Source organism: Bombina bombina, chromosome 4, assembly GCF_027579735.1.
Source record: "Bombina bombina isolate aBomBom1 chromosome 4, aBomBom1.pri, whole genome shotgun sequence".
Lineage (NCBI taxonomy): Eukaryota > Metazoa > Chordata > Amphibia > Anura > Bombinatoridae > Bombina > Bombina bombina.
Genome location: NC_069502.1, coordinates 1,040,011,148 through 1,040,034,227, shown reverse-complemented (window position 1 = coordinate 1,040,034,227; position 23,080 = coordinate 1,040,011,148). Strand labels below are relative to the sequence as shown.

The window sequence follows — 23,080 nt, the reverse complement described above, 5'->3', positions numbered from 1 at the left end:
GGACATGTACCGTGGACACATTTTGACCAATCATTGTGGAATTGTTTTAGTCTGTAGGTGCACATATTTTAAATCAACAATAGGCAACTGTTTGCTTCCCCTGTTATTTTCGTATCTAATTTTATGGCACCAGTGGCTCCCCGGGTTTGTTGAGGCCTGACATACTGAGATTAGCAGCATCATGAAGTTACCATGATGACCAGCATATAATCTATAATAGTTTATATTCTTGATTCATGAAATATACTTTGTTTTCAATCTTAGTTTTAAATCTTGGTCTGTTTCATTATAATGGCGACCCAAACTGGTCCAGTTTTAGTTTGGGCAATCCATGATATTTGTGTGGTATATGTGTTACATATGTGGTTGTCTAAATGGTAAAACCATTCTGAGGTACTAAAATCTAAACAATATTTAAGGTTTCACCTGTGACTTCTCATCTAATTTCTCTCAACCAGGGAACATAACATGGTTCAAGGTCATTGTTCGTTGATTATAAATCTAGTGGCTGAAACTCACATTATTATAATAAAATCTTTCCATTTAAAGGGATAGAAATGTCAAAGTTTAAATGTGTATTTCAGTTTTAAATAGAAGCATTTTTGTAATGTACTTCTATTAGCAAAACTGTTTATAGTAAAAGTTATTTTCAGTGGGATATACAGGGAGTGCAGAATTATTAGGCAAATGAGTATTTTGACCACATCATCCTCTTTATGCATGTTGTCTTACTCCAAGCTGTATAGGCTTGAAAGCCTACTACCAATTAAGCATATTAGGTGATGTGCATCTCTGTAATGAGAAGGGGTGTGGTCTAATGACATCAACACCCTATATCAGGTGTGCATAATTATTAGGCAACTTCCTTTCCTTTGGCAAAATGGGTCAAAAGAAGGACTTGACAGGCTCAGAAAAGTCAAAAATAGTGAGATATCTTGCAAAGGGATGCAGCACTCTTAAAATTGCAAAGCTTCTGAAGCGTGATCATCGAACAATCAAGCGTTTCATTCAAAATAGTCAACAGGGTTGCAAGAAGCTTGTGGAAAAACCAAGGCGCAAAATAACTGCCCATGAACTGAGAAAAGTCAAGCGTGCAGCTGCCAAGATGCCACTTGCCACCAGTTTGGCCATATTTCAGAGCTGCAACATCACTGGAGTGCCCAAAAGCACAAGGTGTGCAATACTCAGAGACATGGCCAAGGTAAGAAAGGCTGAAAGACGACCACCACTGAACAAGACACACAAGCTGAAACGTCAAGACTGGGCCAAGAAATATCTCAAGACTGATTTTTCTAAGGTTTTATGGACTGATGAAATGAGAGTGAGTCTTGATGGGCCAGATGGATGGGCCCGTGGCTGGATTGGTAAAGGGCAGAGAGCTCCAGTCCGACTCAGACGCCAGCAAGGTGGAGGTGGAGTACTGGTTTGGGCTGGTATCATCAAAGATGAGCTTGTGGGGCCTTTTCGGGTTGAGGATGGAGTCAAGCTCAACTCCAAGTCCTACTGCCAGTTTCTGGAAGACACCTTCTTCAAGCAGTGGTACAGGAAGAAGTCTGCATCCTTCAAGAAAAACATGATTTTCATGCAGGACAATGCTCGATCACACGCGTCCAAGTACTCCACAGCGTGGCTGGCAAGAAAGGGTATAAAAGAAGAAAATCTAATGACATGGCCTCCTTGTTCACTTGATCTGAACCCCATTGAGAACCTGTGGTCCATCATCAAATGTGAGATTTACAAGGAGGGAAAACAGTACACCTCTCTAAACAGTGTCTGGGAGGCTGTGGTTGCTGCTGCACGCAATGTTGATGGTGAACAGATCAAAACACTGACAGAATCCATGGATGGCAGGCTTTTGAGTGTCCTTGCAAAGAAAGGTGGCTATATTGGTCACTGATTTGTTTTTGTTTTGTTTTTGAATGTCAGAAATGTATATTTGTGAATGTTGAGATGTTATATTGGTTTCACTGGTAAAAATAAATAATTGAAATGGGTATATATTTGTTTTTTGTTAAGTTGCCTAATAATTATGCACAGTAATAGTCACCTGCACACACAGATATCCCCCTAAAATAGCTAAAACTAAAAACAAACTAAAAACTACTTCCAAAACTATTCAGCTTTTATATTAATGAGTTTTTTGGGTTCATTGAGAACATGGTTGTTGTTCAATAATAAAATTAATCCTCAAAAATACAACTTGCCTAATAATTCTGCACTCCCTGTATATAAATGCTGTGAGAGCCCGTGCACCAGTATTTTAATACTACGTCTTCTCCTAGAGTAGCACATATTGAAATATTCACAGATGCAATGCACTCCACCAGAAGCTCTCTGATCAGACATGGGAGTAGATTTAACAAGCAGCGGATGCTACTATCTACCCCTGTACTTTCCAGCTCATCGGAAATGTAAGTTAAGAAGACCGCTGCTCCTTAACTTGTCTGCCACCTGAGGTGGCGGACAGCAATCAGTCCAATCGGATTGGCTGTGAATGTGCAGGGGGCATCATTGCACAAGCATTTCACTAGAAATGCTTGTGCAATGATAAATCGGCCCCATGGTGTTGAAATACTATGAATGCTCTAAGGGACCATGTAAAAGTATTCAAATGCCATGCCTGCTTAGAGAGTTTTGTGCATAACCAACACTGTTATATTAATACACTTTTTACCTCTGTGATTACCTTGTATCTAAACCTATGCAGAATGCCCTCTTATCTCAGTTCTTTTGATGGACATGCATTTTAGCCAATCAGTGCTGACTCCACGGGAGTGAGCAACATTGTTACATATATGACACACATGAACTAGCAGTATCTAACTATGAAAAATCTGTGAACATGCACTGAGATAAGAGGCAGCCTTCAAGGGCTAAGCAATTAGCATATGAGCCTACCTAAGTTTAGCTTTCAACAAAGAATACCAAGAAAACAAAGCAAATTTAATGATAAAAGTAAACTGGAAAGTTGTTTAGAATTACATGCCCTATCTAAATCATGAAAGTTTAATTTTGACTTGACTGTCCCTTTAAGTTAATTTTTTTTTATTATTAAATGTACATTGTGAAAACTGTACAATATGTATGTTACATAAACCCATGTGTATATAAATTATTAAGCCTATTGTTTATTAGAATATGGATGGATGTTTTTAAAATGTTTGATTTACATATACCATTTATTTAATATATCTGTAGCATTACTCTTGAAATGAGCAGAAACAAGACTTACTTTAGCTGGCTGTGATCTTTTTGTTTCATTTTCCAGGAATAAAAAGCAATCAGGCTTCTTTGGACTTGCAGATTTAGATACACATGGCCATGAGCCTTGTTCCATTCGTTTAATCAGATGTGACACATTTGTCCTGCTATTCTCTTTGTTTGATAGTTATCAGTTTGTCAGCTTTATTATAAAAAAATCTTTTTTTTTTCTTTCCAGGGATGAGATGGGTTTTCTACTATGAATAATACAGAACGTTGTCTGCTCTTCTAGTCAAGGTAAGTACGCAGTTTGGTTGCCACGCAATGATTTATGTCTGCACAAGATAGAGCACCGTGCAACCATAGTTTAAGATCTGAGTTTCCATGCTAAGACTTTTTAATTTAAAGGGACATTCCAGCCAAAATTGGAATCCACATTAATACATTTCAGTTTTGAATAGAAGCATTTTTTTAATTTACATGTATTAGCAAAAATGCTTCTAATAAAAGCTATAGCTGTTTCAAACGTGTATTTAAGTATGCACATCTAGTTATGCTTCATGTGCATGTGCAGCCAAAATGCTAACACTAATACAGTGATAACTTTTACTAGCAGCATTGTTGCCAATACATGTATATTGTAAATATGTTTCTATTCAGATATGTAATTCATCTATGTGCATTTATATTTTAGCTGGAAAGTCTCTAAGTTTCAAAATGTAAGTGCTGATTTTCACAATATCTATTTTCCTTGAATACTAGTGATTAACCATTTATAAAGTTCACAAAAGGAAGGGAATTGCTATGAAATAAGAAGTTATGTGGTCGATAACAATCCTTTAGAAAAAAACATAAGAAATTATTTATTTGCAAAAAATCTCCATATACTTTAAAGGGACATGAAACGCAATTTTTTTCATGTTTCAGACAGAGCATACAATTTTAAACAACTTTCTATTAAACTTCTATTATCTAATTTGCTTCATTCTCTTGGTATCGTTTGTTAAAGGAGCAGCAGTGACTGCTGGGAGCTATCTGATAGCCAATGACAATAGGCATATATGTGCTGCCACCAATCAACAGCTTCTAATCCTACCTAGGTATACTTTTCAACAAAGCATCCAAAACAACCTAGGTATACTTTTCAACAAAGCATACAAAACAACCTAGGTATACTTTTCAACAAAGCATACAAAACAAATTAGATAATAGAAATAAATTGGAGTTATTTAAAATGGCATGTTCTATCTGAATCATGAAAGAAAAAATGGGTTTCATGTCCCTTTAATGACATTTTTATTAACTTTATATTTACGTTTGAAAGTATCAGACAGAAGTATAGTTTATTAGTGGGGTTTTTTTTTTTCTTTTTTGGTTTATTGTGTATGAAAATATTCTAGACAGCAACATTTTAAAAAACATACATACATATATATATAGTTTGAAAGTATCAGACAGAAGTGTAGTTCATTAGTGTTGTTTTATAGAGAGGTTTCTTGTGTATGAAAATATTATTCTAGATAAAACATCAGGAAAAAACAAAGAAACAAAAATATCTGTTGTTGGAATTGTATGAATATATGATTATGCAGTATAATTTGTTTAAAATATATGTATACAGTGATTTTGGAAATTATATGTATTTTTTTTTAAATATGCACTGCTATTTTATTGCAGGTATTGTTGTTTATAGTGTTGGTGGATTATGATTTATTTAAAAATAAAATCAAATTTTAATTGTAATTCTTGAAACTTGATTATTTTATTGGGGCGTTGTCATTTTTATCTTTACTATTCATTTGTTTTTTAAATAGTGACTGTAATATAAGATTTCTGTTTCATTCTTACTGAAGTCACTTTTATTAAACCGACAATTGAAGTATAAAATGACATATAAACTTGAGATAGCATACATTTTATATGTAAAAAAGTTAATTTTAGTATACAAATATTTTAAACTCAATTTTTGTACAAATTAGCGAAAAATTTCTAAAGTGCATTACTCAACCTAACAATATTTTTTTAGGTGGTTCTCTAATATCTCACTCTATGCAAGTGTTTTTCAACCACGGTCCTCAAATACCGCCATCAGTCCAGGTTTTCATTATAGCTGAACTAGTACATAGGTGAAATAATCAGCAGATGGCTGAGAGCAGGTTAGTAACCATGGTTACTGATCATCAGCTGAATACTTCACCTGTGCACTGGTTCAGCTATAATGAAAACCTAGCTTGTTGGGGGTACTTGAGAACATGGTTGAGAAACACTGCTCTATGCAGCACATTCACTAATCATCAGGATGCATTTTGTTAGATGTTTGATATGAAAAATGATGATAGTTTTCAGGAATCACGTATGTTTGCCACTATTATGAGTAAGGTGTATGTGCTGTGTTTAGAAAAACTATCCATAAAACATGTTCAGGTATTAGCTACTCCTGCTCCCTATGACTTATATAGTTGTTTAGTCCGGAAATACTTCACATCTGTCTAATCATGTGAGGGAATTAATATGCTGTCATAGTACCCGATGATTAAAACCTCTCCCTCAAACAATATTTTAACTTGAGAGTTGTTTATCTAGCAATGCAGGGTACTGGAAATGAAGGAGAGATACAGAATTACAATAGAATGCTCTAAAAAAGACCCCAAACATTTTTGTGTGATCTCTCTGCACTCTGGAGAGTTTTTGATAGTCAGGCCCATAGTGTCTGGGAAGCAGCCTCAAAATCCTCCAGCAGATACTGCCATGTCTCTTGCCCCATGTTAGGGTGCTGCTTGACAGAGTCACAGCATTTATTTGAAACATTGTTATATAAAATCAATGCAAGCGTCTCTTTAATGCATCATTGTTCTGTCTGCTGCCTTTATAGTAGGCTTTGCTCCTATGACCTTTCCTGTTTATGTATCTTTGTTAATTTGCCTGCTGGTAATTACCTTTGATTGCCTTGTTGACCTGTTGTGTGCTGCTGGCCATTATTTGCCAGCCTGTCTGCTGGAGATCACTTGCTGTACTGTTTTTGTACCCTTCTGACTATTACAAACTACTGTGTATGCTGCCATTACCTTCTACTTGCATGTTGACCTCGCATTGTGTCCTGTTGGCATTACTGCGTGCTGTGTCTGCTGGCCATTATCTGCTGAGCTAATTCTCTTTTCTGTGTCTGTTGACTGTGTCAACCCGATTTTGTGCCCTGCTGGCCATATTTATTACAGTGCTTTTCAGTAGAGTTACACTCATATTAACACTGTCTGATAAAAAAATAAGTTAAAAAATTGCATTAAAAAGTTATAAGGGCTCAAAGATGTGAGGTCTCAAGTGTTAGACAAAAAAGGCAGGGAAAGGGCTTTAACATATAGAGACATACATACATATGACTAAACATGTATATATATATATATATATGTGTGTGTGTGTACATATGTTTTTATGTATTTTACTGTATATGTACTGTACATATTTCAAATTCCAATGTTCTTCAGTTATATCTATTTATTGTAAATACATATTATTATATATCTATATATACCTATACCTGTATAACTATACCTATAGAAATATAGGTATAGATATGTATTTAGCATTAACAGTATCAGATATATATAGAAATATACAGTACTGTGCAAAAGTCGTAGGACACCATTACATTTGTTGTTTTAGCAATGGTATAATAACCATATATAATTATTTCTCTCTTTATTAGAATACAACCAGAAAATACAGGATATGTGTATGCAGTATTAAAAAAAAGAAAACAATCAGAATAAAACAGCTTCCATAGGCTAAAGTTGCAAGTATTTAGTGTGACCACCCCTTAAACTTGAACAATAGCAGGAACCTAGCTCTCGTAAACCTAAATGGAACAGAACACAAATTAATGCAATTGCTGTGAAAAAGGTCTATTACACCAGCTTTGTGCAAGACATGCTTGAGCATTACATACACATGTTATATGAGTTTAATTCATTAGAAGCTTGCTAATAAGACCAACTATTCAAAATGCCAAAGATCAGAGAATTTGATCTACATAAAATCATACTTTTGCATCAGCAAGGCCACTCTCAAATGGAAATAGGCAAACAAACTGGATACTCAAGTGGTATTCAAGCTGTTATAAAGAAATTTGAAGAATGAGGAGAGGTCAAGGACAAAAAAAGGACTGAAAGGCCAAGAAAACTTTCAAAATCTGATGAGAAGTTTCTCAGAGTTTCTTCTTTAAGAGACCAGAAGAAGTTCAGCAAGGACCTGGCTCAGCATCTGGCAGCTTCATCGGGATGTGAAGTTGACCTTTCTACAGGCTGAAGAAGCTTGATCAGGAATGGTCTTTATGGAAGGGTAGCAGCCAAGAAACCACTTTTTCTTTCCTAAGATATGGTCAGTCCACGGCTTGAGTAATTACTGTTGGAAATATCACTCCTGGCCAGCGGGAGGAGGCAAAGAGCACCACAGTTAAACTGCTAAGTATCACTCCCTTACCCACAACCCCCAGTCATTCTCTTAGCCTTTGGTGCATGGAGGAGGTGAAGTTTAGGTGTCTGAAGAAAAATTTTGATTTAATCTACAAACAAGTTTTGGGGTATAGCCGTATTCCACGTCATTCCTTCTACCGGACTACCAGTCCGGTAGTGGTGGCTATAAAGCAGTTAGGAACTTGTAAAGAGGTCCTTACTGCGTTTTCCTAACAATTGTTGCCCTAGTTTAGAAAGCCAGAGTTGGCTACTATGTACTTTCTTTTTCAAATGTCTCTGTGAGGAACTGTGTCCTCTCATACCTTGTAACTGTCTACATGCCGGACAGCAGAGCAGGTAAGTGCTTTTTCTTCCAGTTAAAACACTGCTTTTTTATTGGGACATAGATAATTCTGTTGTATGGGTTACACTGGGGAATAAAGCAGGCACTGTAGCATGTGTGAGACTAACATGTAAACTCTTTTAAAAAGAAAGGGTAAAATGGTTCTATTAGGCTTTATTTTCTGACACATATTTACTTGATAAAACATAACAAGTTTAAACTGAAAGTAAGGCTGGATTTTCTATTTCAGCAGCTTATTAATTTCTCCTTTGCTTTAAAATAAAGTGATGCAACATTTTAAACTGTCAGGTTTGAAAAAACGGTTCTTTCTGGTACTCAGTGTACCAGGAAGTAGTGCCTCTCTGTGTCGCAGCAGTAATTTGAGCTCGGCAGTTGCAGTCACTACCGGCTTTACTTCATAATGTTTCTGAGGAAAAAGTAGTTTTTCTCCATTTCTGTGTGATCCGGTCTTAATTGGTAGCGCAATCTTTTTGTCAGGCCTTGGTCAAAATCAGGCCTGTCTTTAAAGGGACACTCAATCAAAATTAAACTTTCATTATTCAGATAGAGCATGGCATTTTAAACAACTTTCCAATTTACTTCCATTAACTAAATGTGCAAAGTATTTTTATATTTAAAATTTTTAAGTCACCAGCTCCTACTGAGCATGTGCAAGAATAAGTGTGTATGCATTTGTGAGTGGCTGATGGCTGTCACATGGTACGTGTATGCATTTGTGATTGGCTGATAGCTGTCACATGGTACAGGAGGAGTGGAAAAGACATAACTTTTAAAATTGTCAGAAAAAATCTACTACTCATTTGAAGTTCAGACTAAGTGCTATTGCATTTACTTGTTATCTTGCAATTGTTGATTATGCAAATCTACTGTGTTGACTGGTCTTTTAAATCTGTTGTTCCTCCTTGGAGCCTTAACCTTGTTCTTAAAGTTTTACAGCTGGCTCAGTTTGAGCCCTTGCATTCCATAGACATTAAGTTGTTATCTTGGAAGGTTTTGTTTCTTGTTGCAATCTCTTCTGCTCGAATAGTCTCGGAACTCTCAGCTCTGCAGTGTGATTCCCCTTATCTTATTTTTCATGCCGATAAGGCAGTTCTTCGTACTAAGTTAGGTTTCCTTCCTAAGGTTGTTTCTAAGAGAAATATCAATCGGGAAATTATTGTTCCCTCTCTGTGTCCTAATGCTTCTTCTTCCAATGAACGTTTGTTACACAATTTGGATGTTGTACATGCTCTTAAATGCTACTTACAAGCGACTAAGGAATTTCGCCAGTCCTCTGCCCTCTTTGTCTGTTTCTCTGGGAAATGTAAAGGTCAGAAAGCTACTGCTACTACTCTCTTTTTGGTTACGAAGTATAATCCGTTTGGCTTATGAGACTGCTGGAAAGCAGCCTCCTGAGAGAATTACAGCTCATTCCACAAGAGCTGCTTCCTCTTCTTGGGCTTTCAAAAATGAAGCTTCTGTGAAACAAATTTGCAAGGCTGCAACTTGGTCTTCTCTACTTCGGCTGAGGCTTCTTTTGGGAGAAAGGTTCTTCAAGCAGTGGTGCCTTCTGTTTAGGACTGCCTGTCTTGTCCCTCCCTATTTATCTGTGTCCTCTAGCTTGGGTATTGGTTCCCAACAGTAATTACTCAAGCCGTGGACTCACCATATTTTAGGAAAGAAAACAACATTTATGCTTACCTGATAAATTTCTTTCTTTCCGGATATGGTGAGTTCATGGCCCCACCCTTTATTTTAAGACAGTTCTTTTGACTATAACCTCAGGCACCTTTACACCTTGTGTTACTCCTTTTTCTCCATTTCCCTTCATTCGAATGACTGGGGGTTGTGGGTAAGGGAGTGATACTTAGCAGTTTAACTGTGGTGCTCTTTGCCTCCTCCTGCTGGCCAGGAGGGATATTCCCAACAGTAATTACTTAAGCCGTGGGCTTGCCATATCCGGAAAGAAATATATTTATCAGGTAAGCATAAATGTAAGGAGAACAGGGTAAAAAGGCTAAGATATGCTAAAACTCTCAAAGATTGCAATGAAGATCAGTGTAAAAGAGTTTTATAGAGTGACAAATCCAAGTTTAAAATTTGTGGGTCCAATCGTCGACAATATGTAAAAAGAAGAGTTGTAGAGAGAAGAATGAGTGCTTGGGCCTTCAGTGAAACATGGTGGAGGGTATGTTTTGGTTTGGGGCTGCATTTCTGCCAGTGGTGTTGGAGATATTGTCCGAATTGATAGGATTATGAATGCTGAAAAGTGCAGACAGGTTTTAATTCATCATGCCATTCCTTCTGGAAAGCGCCTGATTGGGAATGGTTTTATTTTTCAGCATAATAACGGTCCCTAGCACACTGCTAATTCAGTGAAAAACAGCTGATAAAACACTGACAGTCATGAATTGGCCTCCACAAAGTCCAGACCTGAATATTATAGAACCAATATGGGATCACCTGGACAGAGAAAGGAACAAAAGATAACCTAAATATATAGAAGAACTCTAGAAAGTGCTGAAAGAAGCCTGGTATAATATACCAGAATATTACTTCAGGACAGTCTCCCCAAAAGAGTTAAAGATGTGCTTAGTGCCAAGGGAGATCACACTAAATACTGACTTTTGCCTGAAGAAGCCATTTTATCCTAAATATTTAGTTTTTTTTATATTTTGGCTACATATTTCCTGTATTTTCTGTATAAAGAGAACGAAAAATAAATATGGATAGTCATTAAAACTTTGCTAAAACAACAAATCTAATGATTGCCTAAGACTTTTGCATCATACTGTATATTTAATAATAAAATGTACATTATGTTCTATGTGAAGAATATAGAAATGTAAAATATGCATGATGCGCATCAGTTAGTGCACATGAAGAATTGTTATCTTCAATCCGCCTTATTGAAATATTAAATATAAAATATTTAAAAAAAATATTATATATACTGTAAAAATATATATATTTTTTGGATTGTTTAGAATTTATTTACAATATGTATAATTTTTTTTTTTTTTTAATATTTAATATTTCAATAACGCACATTGAAGATAGCAATACTTCATGTGCGCTAACCCGACCACATAAGTCCTAAGTTGTGAACCCCAAAGCGTGTTATGCATATTTTACATTCCTATGTTCTTCACATAGAAAATAATGTACTTTTTTTTATTAAATATATTTATATATATATATATATATATATATATATATATATATATATCTGATACTGTTCATGTAAGATACATATCGTTACCTATATTTCTATAGTAAAAGATATACAGGTAGCCCTCAGTTTACGCTGGGGTTAGGTTCCTGAAGGAATGGTTGTAAATTGAAACCCAGTTTATAATGTAAGTCAATGGGAAGTGAGGGAGTTAGGTTCCAGGCCCCTCTCAAAATTGTCATAAGTAACACCTAATACATTATTTTTAAAGCTTTGAAATGAAGACTGTAGTGCTAAACAGCATATTTGCTAACAGCACCTAATACAATAATCACACAACAGACTGTATCATCATCAAACTAAGTTTAATGAACAAAAACGTTTTTTACTTGCATTTTTCTGCAATCAGTTCTCTGCATTGTTAGCATGTTAGATAATATTGGGTCTGCACCTATTCTATGCATTTCAATTTGCAGTGATTAATAGGCAGTTAGGCACCTTCGCCTCAAGCAGCTGGACAGGAAGATAATAGGGAAGTGGCTGCTCGATAGCTAATGTCTGTTCTGTGTAGACAGATCAATTTCAGACCTGTTAAGTTGCATAACTTTGCTGCAAAACAAGCGGACACCTACTGGCTATTTTAATTACTGCACATGATTGAAAAAAAGGTTGTTATTCTGAAACAGCGCAAATTCAACCGGCGTAAACCGAGGGCCACCTGTATAGGTATAGGCATATATAGATATAAATAGAAATATGTATTTACAATACAATTTACATTACTCAGTATGTGAAGAACATTGGAATGTGACATTTTCATAACTCCTGTCGGGTTATCGCAGAAGTATATGTGTTAAGTTTTTTTTCAGTTTGCACTCTCTTCATTGACTCCTATGGGGAGAAGAAGTTAGCGCGGTTACTATAATTTGTTACGGAGCAGGCCGGGTTTCGCTCACGCACAAACTTTTTACTTTCAACTTGTTATATGAGCACAACCCGACATGCGAAAAAAGCCTTCATCTTGCAAAGTTAACGCTTGAGAGGGAGCGCCAAATTGCTCTCCACTAGTAATCTAGACCTTAATGAGGTTTGTTAATTGAAATGCAGTTCATGTGCCATAGATTCCAGAAGGAGTGGAAATCTGCTTATGTGCGTGAAATGGTCCCTTTGCAAATGACTGTATCATGTTGATATGTAAACAAAAGCAAAGACAGATGCCGTAAACCATGTCTAAGAGTAACAGTTTATTATAAAAATGAAATAACAGAATAGCAGACATATTGTGCATGTAAATCCACCTTGGTAGTGGTCCCAAATAAGTCATGTTCCAAAGCTCTCAGCCCAGCCATGTAGAAGCATTGTAGCTGGGATATTTACAGCTATCTGCTAAATACAGATCTGTGCCTTGAAAACCCTGCTGCTTACAGGCTTTGTCATGGTCACATATAGGTCCTTCAGGACAGGAGTTGAACAACAGGAGCATGACATTTTGAGAAGAGCATCAAGTATGTGTAAATGTCATTTGTCAGAATTCCCAGTAAACCCATTGCAGGTACATAGATAAAGTCATATTAAAGGGACAGTAAACTCAAAATGTTATTACCCATAAAGGCCTAGATTACAAGTGGAGCACAACATTTTTGCGTATGCTGGATTATCAAGCTCACGCAGGCACGCTTCCATAGGCTCCAATGGGAGCCTTGTTCTCATGCCGTGAGACACAGCAGAGAACCTAGCACAGTGCAGGGGGTAAGTCGCACAGTGTTGGGTATCAAATTTAAAATATATATGTATATGAATATATACATATATATTTATGTGTTTATATGTGTATATACATATATATTTATGTGTTTATATGTGTATATACATATATATTTATGTGTTTATATGTGTATATTCATATATATTTATTTGTTTATATGTGTATATACATATATATTTATGTGTTTATATGTGTATATACATATATATTTATGTGTTTATATGTGTATATACATATATATTTATGTGTTTATATGTGTATATACATATATATTTATGTGTTTATATTTGTATATACATATATATTTGTGTTTATATGTGTATATACATATATATTTATGTGTTTATATGTGTATATACATATATATTTATGTGTTTATATTTGTATATACATATATATTTGTGTTTATATGTGTATATACATATATATTTATGTGTTTATATATGTATATACATATATATTTATGTGTTTATATGTGTATATACATATATATTTATGTGTTTATATGTGTATATACATATATATTTATGTGTTTATATGTGTATATACATATATATTTACATTTTAAACTCAGTCCCCAGAGACCGCTATGTAAAGGCACTTTTCAGTGCTGTTTTTTTCTAACACCCCACATCCCCTCACTTTAACCCCTTATAACTGTTTTGTGCAGTTTTTTTAATTAAAAAATAAAGATGCGATTATTTTTATTTTATGAAGGGAACTGTACACTTTTTTAGAGGTAATTGGGGGACTTTTTTTAATTAACCAGTGCAGAGGTTAAAGGGACATTCCAGTCAAAATTTAAATGCCCATAGATTAATTACATCTTTGAATAGAAACATATTTGTAATATACATGTATTGGCAAAAATGCCTCTAGTAAAAGTTATTACTGTTTTAGTGTTAGCATTTTTCTCTGAAAGTGCACGTGAAGCTTAGCTAGATATTCACATCTCTCCTCTCAGTGCCAAGAATAAGGACAAACTCAGGCTCCAGAGCATTCTGCCACGCTGCCCCTACTTTCTGGAACTCTTTACCATGCGCAATCAGAGACAGACTTACAGACTTTTAAAAAAAAGCTAGAGACCCACCTCTTCCAATAGGCATTCAGTCCGCTTATCTGACCTTCAGAAACTCCTAACTTTTATGTCTTATGTTGGTATATTTGTAAAGTGCTTTGAGTCTCACAGGGAGAAAAGCGCTATATAAATCGCAAATTATTATATATTATTATATATATATTCTCAGTGAAACAGCATTTTAAATACTGCAACTGCTCAGAACACCAGTGGGGCTTATATCATGTGAGCCATTAACAGATTGAGTCATTACCAGATTATAAAAGCAATTTAGACTCTCTGAGCAAGTGCTGTGTTTAAAATGCTGGTGCCACGGAGCATACTTAAATACACATTTTAAACAGCTATAGCTTTTATTAGAAACATTTTTGCTAATACACGTATATTACATAAATGTTTCTATTAAAAACTGAAATACATCCATGTGCATTTTAATTTGGGCTGGAATGTCCCTTTAATGAGCAAATGTTCCCTTTTATGGGTGTGGGTTAAATTAGTGCTTCACTTGTAATCTAGCCCAAAATGTTTTGTTATGCACAGTGAAGCAAAATTAAAGTGTACTTTTGTAATTATTTTGCCTGCATTTACTGTTTTTTTAAAGGAACAGTAAATTCAAAATTAAAAGTTCATGGTACAGATAGAGCATGCGATTTTAAATAACAACTTTCCAATTTACTTCTATGATCAACTGTACTTTGTTCTCTTGGTATTTTTTATTGAAGAGCAATCCTAGGTGGGCTCATAGGACTTCAGGATTGTGCATGTGTCTTTAGCACTCTTTGGCAGCAATGTTTGCAACATATTTTGTAATAATGTTATACAATGTTGCAAACACTGCTGCCATATAGAATAACATAAATTCAATAATGGAAGTAAATTGGAAAGTTGTTTAAAATTGCATGCATTATCTCAATGAGATATACCTACGTCATGCACTACAAAGCCCAATGTATCGCATAACACAGTTCTTGCAAGTACTGCATAGAACACCACCATAGTTAAAGGGGCATTCTACTGCCGAAATTCAAAGCTGTAATTTGTTAGAGCATGTAACTTTTATTTTTATTGTCCCTTTCTAACTGTGGGGTCCATCACAATCCTTTGGAAAAACCTATTAAATTATTTATCTACAAAAAAACCCTCTTATACTTTAATATTTTTATTATTATTATTATTGTATCACAGCTCCTAAGAAGTGCACAACCGGTGATCCAATTAGGAGTGGCATACTCACGTATCTGCCAATCAATCACCAGATTTGCCCTGCTCAGGAACTTCAATGTATTGCGGCTCAGAGAGGGAGTTAGGCTATGGGCCCAATGATTTAAAACTCTCTGATCTAACGATCAGTCTTGTCTGTATTGTGAGGTCCCTCAATGTGTTATAACCAGAATATAAACTATAGCATGTTTTATTGCACGCATTTGTATAGGTCACCAGTAACCGCCCCTTTAAAGGGACAGTATATTGTACAATTGTTTTTACCTTAATGTATTTCCAATGACTTGTTATACCAGCTGCAGAGTATAAAATGTATGAGAAATTGCATTTTCAGCTTTATTTGTGTATATGAAATTGCTGTTTTTGTGTTTTGAAACCACAGCCTTTTGAAATGGGTTGATCTTGCAGGTAAAATGAGATTTCATTATGTTATCACTTTGTGTACACATACAGACTTCCTTATCTTATATCTGTTTGTAAACCAAAGCTCAATACTTAGCGAGAACAATAGAAAACTATAATTTTATAAGTTATCGCTTCTACCCCCACCAAGAGTGTAATTTCTTCTGCTGGCTGTGTTTACATTGTCTGTCAATAGCTTGGACTTCAGTATAGAAACTTTCAGTATAGGTGGGGATACCACAGGCTAATTCAGCTGTTTGAAATACCGAAATAAAGGCAAATGAGCTACTTGTAAACAATTGAATACACTCCGGGAGGTACAATGGATCATTGGGAACAAGTTAAAGGGGAGATTTTTTTGGTTAACTGCCTCTTTAATATTTTTAATCTCTTTCTGTATGTCAGGTGTAGTTTGGAAAGGATAGTCTTCATAGCTTTACAACAGAAATAGACCAATGTGCGTGTAATGAAATAGTCTGTTTAGAATATGCTTGAGTTAATAAAAAAATATTTTTAACATGCATCAGGGCATCATCATCATGTGAAAATAAAAAATCAACAGTGTCCTGGTTCAATTCACCGTCTTCTTCTCATTTTGACAGACAAATATTTGACCTTTTTAAAATGGAAAAAAAAGCTGTATCAAGCTCTAATGCATGACTGCTCAAACTGCAAGTTCAACTACATCTTTTTACATATGCCATTCTGCCGTAAGCGGGGAAAATTGTGAAAGAAACATTATAATATAACATCAGAGTTCAATCCAAGTATGCAGACTCTGCCAACTTTCCAAAATGCTCTGACAGTGATTGGTGGTTTTCCTTTTTAGGGTAAAACAGTTAGAATCAGACATTAAAAAAATGTTTGTAGATGATGGAAATGAGATTCGTTCAGCTAACTTAGCTCTTCAAATTTAGTTTTTGCTCCAGATGGAACGATGTTTTATGCCAGTTTTGTAATGTATACAGTTATTTGTTAGGTGCTTAAAGGGACATGGAACCCAAAATTTTTCTTTCATGATTCAGATAGATCATATGATTTTAAACAACTATCCAATTTACTTCTATGATCTAACTTGCTTCATTCTTTTGGTATTGTTTGTTGAAGGAGCAGCAGTGCACTACTGAGAGCTAGCTGAAAGGTAAGGACATGAGACATATATGTGCAGCCAACATTCAGCAGCTTCTGAACCTACCTAGGTATTCTATTCAACAAAGGATACAAAGAGAATGAAACAGATTAGATAATAAAAATACATTGGAAAAGTTATTTAAAATTGCATGATCTATCTCTAACATGAAAGAAAAAACGTGGGTTGCATCATGTCCCTTAAAGTAATTCCTCATGTTAAAGGAAAATGGAAATCTATAGTAGTATCTGGCAATACGGCCCCAGCATGCAAAACACTTTAGTTGGCTATAAAAAAAAACTTCAGTAGCCACTTGGTACATCTGTTTGGGTTTAGGTATGCTCCATGCACAATCCATATAGCATGTTTACCAGTCTATTAAATAATAGAAATACAACGGAAAGTTAGTTAACAGTGCATGCTCCTTCTGAATCATGAAAGAAAAAAAGTGAGTTTCATGTCTTTTTAATTATGCTGTTAAGCAAAATAGCTTACACTAAGGCAGTAGAAATGTTGTTCTTGTTTTTTTTTGTTTAACCCTTTGAGTGCTAAGCTGGATTTAATATTTTTCTGATTTTTACTATTTTTAACAAAAAACATAATTTATGTAAGAACTTACCTGATAAATTAATTTCTTTCATATTAGCAAGAGTCCATGAGCTAGTGACGTATGGGATATACATTCCTACCAGGAGGGGCAAAGTTTCCCAAACCTCAAAATGCCTATAAATACACCCCTCACCACACCCACAATTCAGTTTAACGAATAGCCAAGAAGTGGGGTGATAAAAAAGTGCGAAAAGCATATAAAATAAGGAATTGGAATAATTGTGCTTTATACAAAATCATAACCACCACAAAAAAAGGGTGGGCCTCATGGACTCTTGCTAATATGAAAGAAATGAATTTATCAGGTAAGTTCTTACATAAATTATGTTTTCTTTCATGTAATTAGCAAGAGTCCATGAGCTAGTGACGTATGGGATAATGATTACCCAAGATGTGGATCTTTCCACACAAGAGTCACTAGAGAGGGAGGGATAAAATAAAGACAGCCAATTCCTGCTGAAAATAATCCACACCCAAAATAAAGTTTAACGAAAAACATAAGCAGAAGATTCAAACTGAAACCGCTGCCTGAAGTACTTTTCTATCAAAAACTGCTTCAGAAGAAGAAAATACATCAAAATGGTAGAATTTAGTAAAAGTATGCAAAGAGGACCAAGTTGCTGCTTTGCAAATCTGATCAACCGAAACTTCATTCCTAAACGCCCAGGAAGTAGAAACTGACCTAGTAGAATGAGCTGTAATTCTCTGAGGCGGAGTTTTACCCGACTCAACATAGGCAAGATGAATTAAAGATTTCAACCAAGATGCCAAAGAAATGGCAGAAGCTTTCTGGCCTTTTCTAGAACCGGAAAAGATAACAAATAGACTAGAAGTCTTTCTGAAAGATTTAGTAGCTTCAACATAATATTTCAAAGCTCTAACAATATCCAAAGAATGCAACGATTTCTCCTTAGAATTCTTAGGATTAGGACATAATGAAGGAACCACAATTTCTCTACTAATGTTGTTGGAATTCACAACTTTAGGTAAAAATTCAAAAGAAGTTCGCAACACCGCCTTATCCTCATGAAAAATCAGAAAAGGAGACTCACAAGAAAGAGCAGATAATTCAGAAACTCTTCTGGCAGAAGAGATGGCCAAAAGGAACAAAACTTTCCAAGAAAGTAATTTAATGTCCAATGAATGCATAGGTTCAAACGGAGGAGCTTGAAGAGCCCCCAGAACCAAATTCAAACTCCAAGGAGGAGAAATTGACTTAATGACAGGTTTTATACGAACCAAAGCTTGTACAAAACAATGAATATCAGGAAGAATAGCAATCTTTCTGTGAAAAAGAACAGAAAGAGCAGAGATTTGTCCTTTCAAGGAACTTGCGGACAAACCTTTATCTAAACCATCCTGAAGAAACTGTAAAATTCTCGGAATTCTAAAAGAATGCCAAGAAAAATGATGAGAAATACACCAAGAAATATAAGTCTTCCAGACTCTATAATATATCTCTCTAGATACAGATTTACGAGCCTGTAACATAGTATTAATCACAGCGTCAGAGAAACCTCTTTGACGAAGAATCAAGCGTTCAATCTCCATACCTTTAAATTTAAGGATTTCAGATCCTGATGGAAAAAAGGACCTTGTGACAGAAGGTCTGGTCTTAACGGAAGAGTCCACGGTTGGCAAGAGGCCATCCGGACAAGATCCGCATACCAAAACCTGTGAGGCCATGCCGGAGCTACCAGCAGAACAAATGAGCATTCCTTCAGAATCTTGGAGATTACTCTTGGAAGAAGAACTAGAGGCGGAAAGATATAGGCATTATGATACTTCCAAGGAAGTGATAATGCATCCACTGCCTCCGCCTGAGGATCCCGGGATCTGGACAGATACCTGGGAAGTTTCTTGTTTAGATGGGACGCCATCAAATCTATTTCTGGAAGTTCCCACATTTGAACGATCTGAAGAAATACCTCTGGGTGAAGAGACCATTCGCCCGGATGCAACGTTTGGCGACTGAGATAATCCGCTTCCCAATTGTCTACACCTGGGATATGAACCGCAGAGATTAGACAGGAGCTGGATTCCGCCCAAACCAAAATTCGAGATACTTCTTTCATAGCCAGAGGACTGTGAGTTCCTCCTTGATGATTGATGTATGCCACAGTTGTGACATTGTCTGTCTGAAAACAAATGAACGATTCTCTCTTCAGAAGAGGCCAAAACTGAAGAGCTCTGAAAATTGCACGGAGTTCCAAAATATTGATCGGTAATCTCACCTCCTGAGATTCCCAAACTCCTTGTGCCGTCAGAGATCCCCACACAGCTCCCCAACCTGTGAGACTTGCATCTGTTGAAATTACAGTCCAGGTCGGAAGCACAAAAGAAGCCCCCTGAATTAAACGATGGTGATCTGTCCACCACGTTAGAGAGTGTCAAACAATCGGTTTTAAAGATATTAATTGAGATATCTTTGTGTAATCCTTGCACCATTGATTCAGCATACAAAGCTGAAGAGGTCGCATGTGAAAACGAGCAAAGGGGATCGCGTCCGATGCAGCAGTCATAAGACCTAGAATTTCCATGCATAAGGCTACCGAAGGGAATGATTGTGACTGAAGGTTTCGACAAGCTGCCATCAGTTTTAGACGCCTCTTGTCTGTTAAAGACAGAGTCATGGACACTGAATCTATTTGGAAACCCAGAAAGGTTACCCTTGTCTGAGGAATCAATGAACTTTTTGGTAAATTGATCCTCCAACCATGATCTTGAAGAAACAACACAAGTTGATTCGTATGAAATTCTGCTAAATGTAAAGACTGAGCAAGTACCAAGATATCGTCCAAATAAGGAAATACCACAATACCCTGTTCTCTGATTACAGACAGAAGGGCACCGAGAACCTTTGTAAAAATTCTTGGAGCTGTAGCAAGGCCAAACGGCAGAGCCACAAACTGGTAATGCTTGTCCAGAAAAGAGAATCTCAGGAACCAATAATGATCCGGATGAATCGGAATATGCAGATATGCATCCTGTAAATCTATTGTGGACATATAATTCCCTTGCTGAACAAAAGGCAAGATAGTCCTTACAGTTACCATCTTGAACGTTGGTATCCTTACATAACGATTCAATATTTTTAGATCCAGAACTGGTCTGAAGGAATTCTCCTTCTTTGGTACAATGAAGAGATTTGAATAAAACCCCATCCCCTGTTCCTGAACTGGAACTGGCATAATTACTCCAGTCAACTCTAGATCTGAAACACAATTCAGAAATGCTTGAGCTTTTACTGGATTTACTGGGACACGGGAAAGAAAAAATCTCTTTGCAGGAGGTCTCATCTTGAAACCAATTCTGTACCCTTCTGAAACAATGTTCTGAATCCAAAGATTGTGAACAGAATTGATCCAAATTTCTTTGAAAAAACGTAACCTGCCCCCTACCAGCTGAGCTGGAATGAGGGCCGCACCTTCATGTGGACTTAGAAGCAGGCTTTGCCTTTCTGGCTGGCTTGGATTTATTCCAGATTGGAGATGGTTTCCAAACTGAAACTGCTCCTGAGGATGAAGGATCAGGTTTTTGTTCTTTGTTGAAACGAAAGGAACGAAAACGATTATTAGCTCTGTTTTTACCCTTAGATTTTTTATCCTGTGGTAAAAAAGTTCCTTTCCCACCAGTAACAGTTGAAATAATAGAATCCAACTGAGAACCAAATAATTTGTTACCCTGGAAAGAAATGGAAAGTAGAGTTGATTTAGAAGCCATATCAGCATTCCAAGTCTTAAGCCATAAAGCTCTTCTAGCTAAAATAGCTAGAGACATAAACCTGACATCAACTCTGATAATATCAAAGATGGCATCACAGATAAAATTATTAGCATGCTGAAGAAGAATAATAATATAATGAGAATCATGATGTGTTACTTGTTGCGCTAAGGTTTCCAACCAAAAAGTTGAAGCTGCAGCAACATCAGCCAAAGATATAGCAGGTCTAAGAAGATTACCTGAACACAGATAAGCTTTTCTTAGAAAGGATTCAATTTTCCTATCTAAAGGATCCTTAAACGAAGTACCATCTGACGTAGGAATAGTAGTACGTTTAGCAAGGGTAGAAATAGCCCCATCAACTTTAGGGATTTTGTCCCAAAATTCTAATCTGTCAGACGGCACAGGATATAATTGCTTAAAACGTTTAGAAGGAGTAAATGAATTACCCAATTTATCCCATTCTTTGGAAATGACTGCAGAAATAGCATTAGGAACAGGAAAAACTTCTGGAATAACCACAGGAGATTTAAATACCTTATCCAAACGTTTAGAATTAGTATCAAGAGGACCAGAATCCTCTATTTCTAAAGCAATTAGAACTTCCTTAAGTAAAGAACGAATAAATTCCATTTTAAATAAATATGAAGATTTATCAGCATCAACCTCTGAGACGGAATCCTCTGAACCAGAAGAGTCATCAGAATCAGAATGATGATGTTCATTTAAAAATTCATCTGTAGGGAGAGAAGTTTTAAAAGATTTTTTACGTTTACTAGAAGGAGAAATAACAGACATAGCCTTCTTTATGGATTCAGAAACAAAATCTCTTATGTTATCAGGAACATTCTGCACCTTAGATGTTGAAGGAACTGCAACAGGCAATGGTACTTTACTAAAGGAAATATTATCTGCATTAACAAGTTTGTCATGACAATCAATACAAACAACAGCCGGAGGAATAGCTACCAAAAGTTTACAGCAGATACACTTAGCTTTGGTAGATCCAGCACTAGACAGCGATTTTCCTGTAGTATCTTCTGACTCAGATGCAACGTGAGACATATTGCAATATGTAAGAGAAAAAACAACTACATATAAAGCAAAATTGATCAAATTCCTTAAATGACAGTTTCAGGAATGGGAAAAAATGCCAAAGAACAAGCTTCTAGCAACCAGAAGCAATGAAAAATGAGACTTAAATAATGTGGAGACAAAAGCGACGCCCATATTTTTTAGCGCCAAATAAGACGCCCACATTATTTGGCGCCTAAATGCTTTTTGGCGCCAAAAATGACGCCACATCAGGAACGCCGACATTTTTGGCGCAAAATAACGTCAAAAAATGACGCAACTTCCGGCGATACGTATGACGCCGGAAACGGAAAAGAATTTTTGCGCCAAAAAAGTCCGTGCCAAGAATGACGCAATAAAATGAAGCATTTTCAGCCCCCGCGAGCCTAACAGCCCACAGGGAAAATAGTCAAATTTTTGAAGGTAAGAAAAAATGATTAAATCAAATGCATTATCCCAAATATGAAACTGACTGTCTGAAAAATAAGTTGAACATTCTGAGTCAAAGCAAATAAATGTTTGAATACATATATTTAGAACTTTATAAACAAAGTGCCCAACCATAGCTTAGAGTGTCACAGAAAATAAGATTTACTTACCCCAGGACACTCATCTACATGTTTGTAGAAAGCCAAACCAGTACTGAAACGAGAATCAGCAGAGGTAATGGTATATATAAGAGTATATCGTCGATCTGAAAAGGGAGGTAAGAGATGAATCTCTACGACCGATAACAGAGAACCTATGAAATAGACCCCGTATAAGGAGATCACTGCATTCAAATAGGCAATACTCTCCTCACATCCCTCTGACATTCACTGCACGCTGAGAGGAAAACCGGGCTCCAACTTGCTGCAGAGCGCATATCAACGTAGAATCTAGCACAAACTTACTTCACCACCTCCATCGGAGGCA

At 36.1% G+C, this 23,080-nt stretch overlaps 1 protein-coding gene across 1 annotated transcript in view; it reads left to right on the top strand.

Annotated features, from left to right (window-relative positions):
- Window positions 1–23,080, top strand: part of PLCB4 (phospholipase C beta 4) — a 788,735-nt gene that overhangs the window by 121,015 nt on the left and 644,640 nt on the right. The window contains 1 exon segment of the mRNA XM_053712158.1: window positions 3,440–3,498. The gene's annotated coding sequence lies outside the window, so the exon portion shown is untranslated.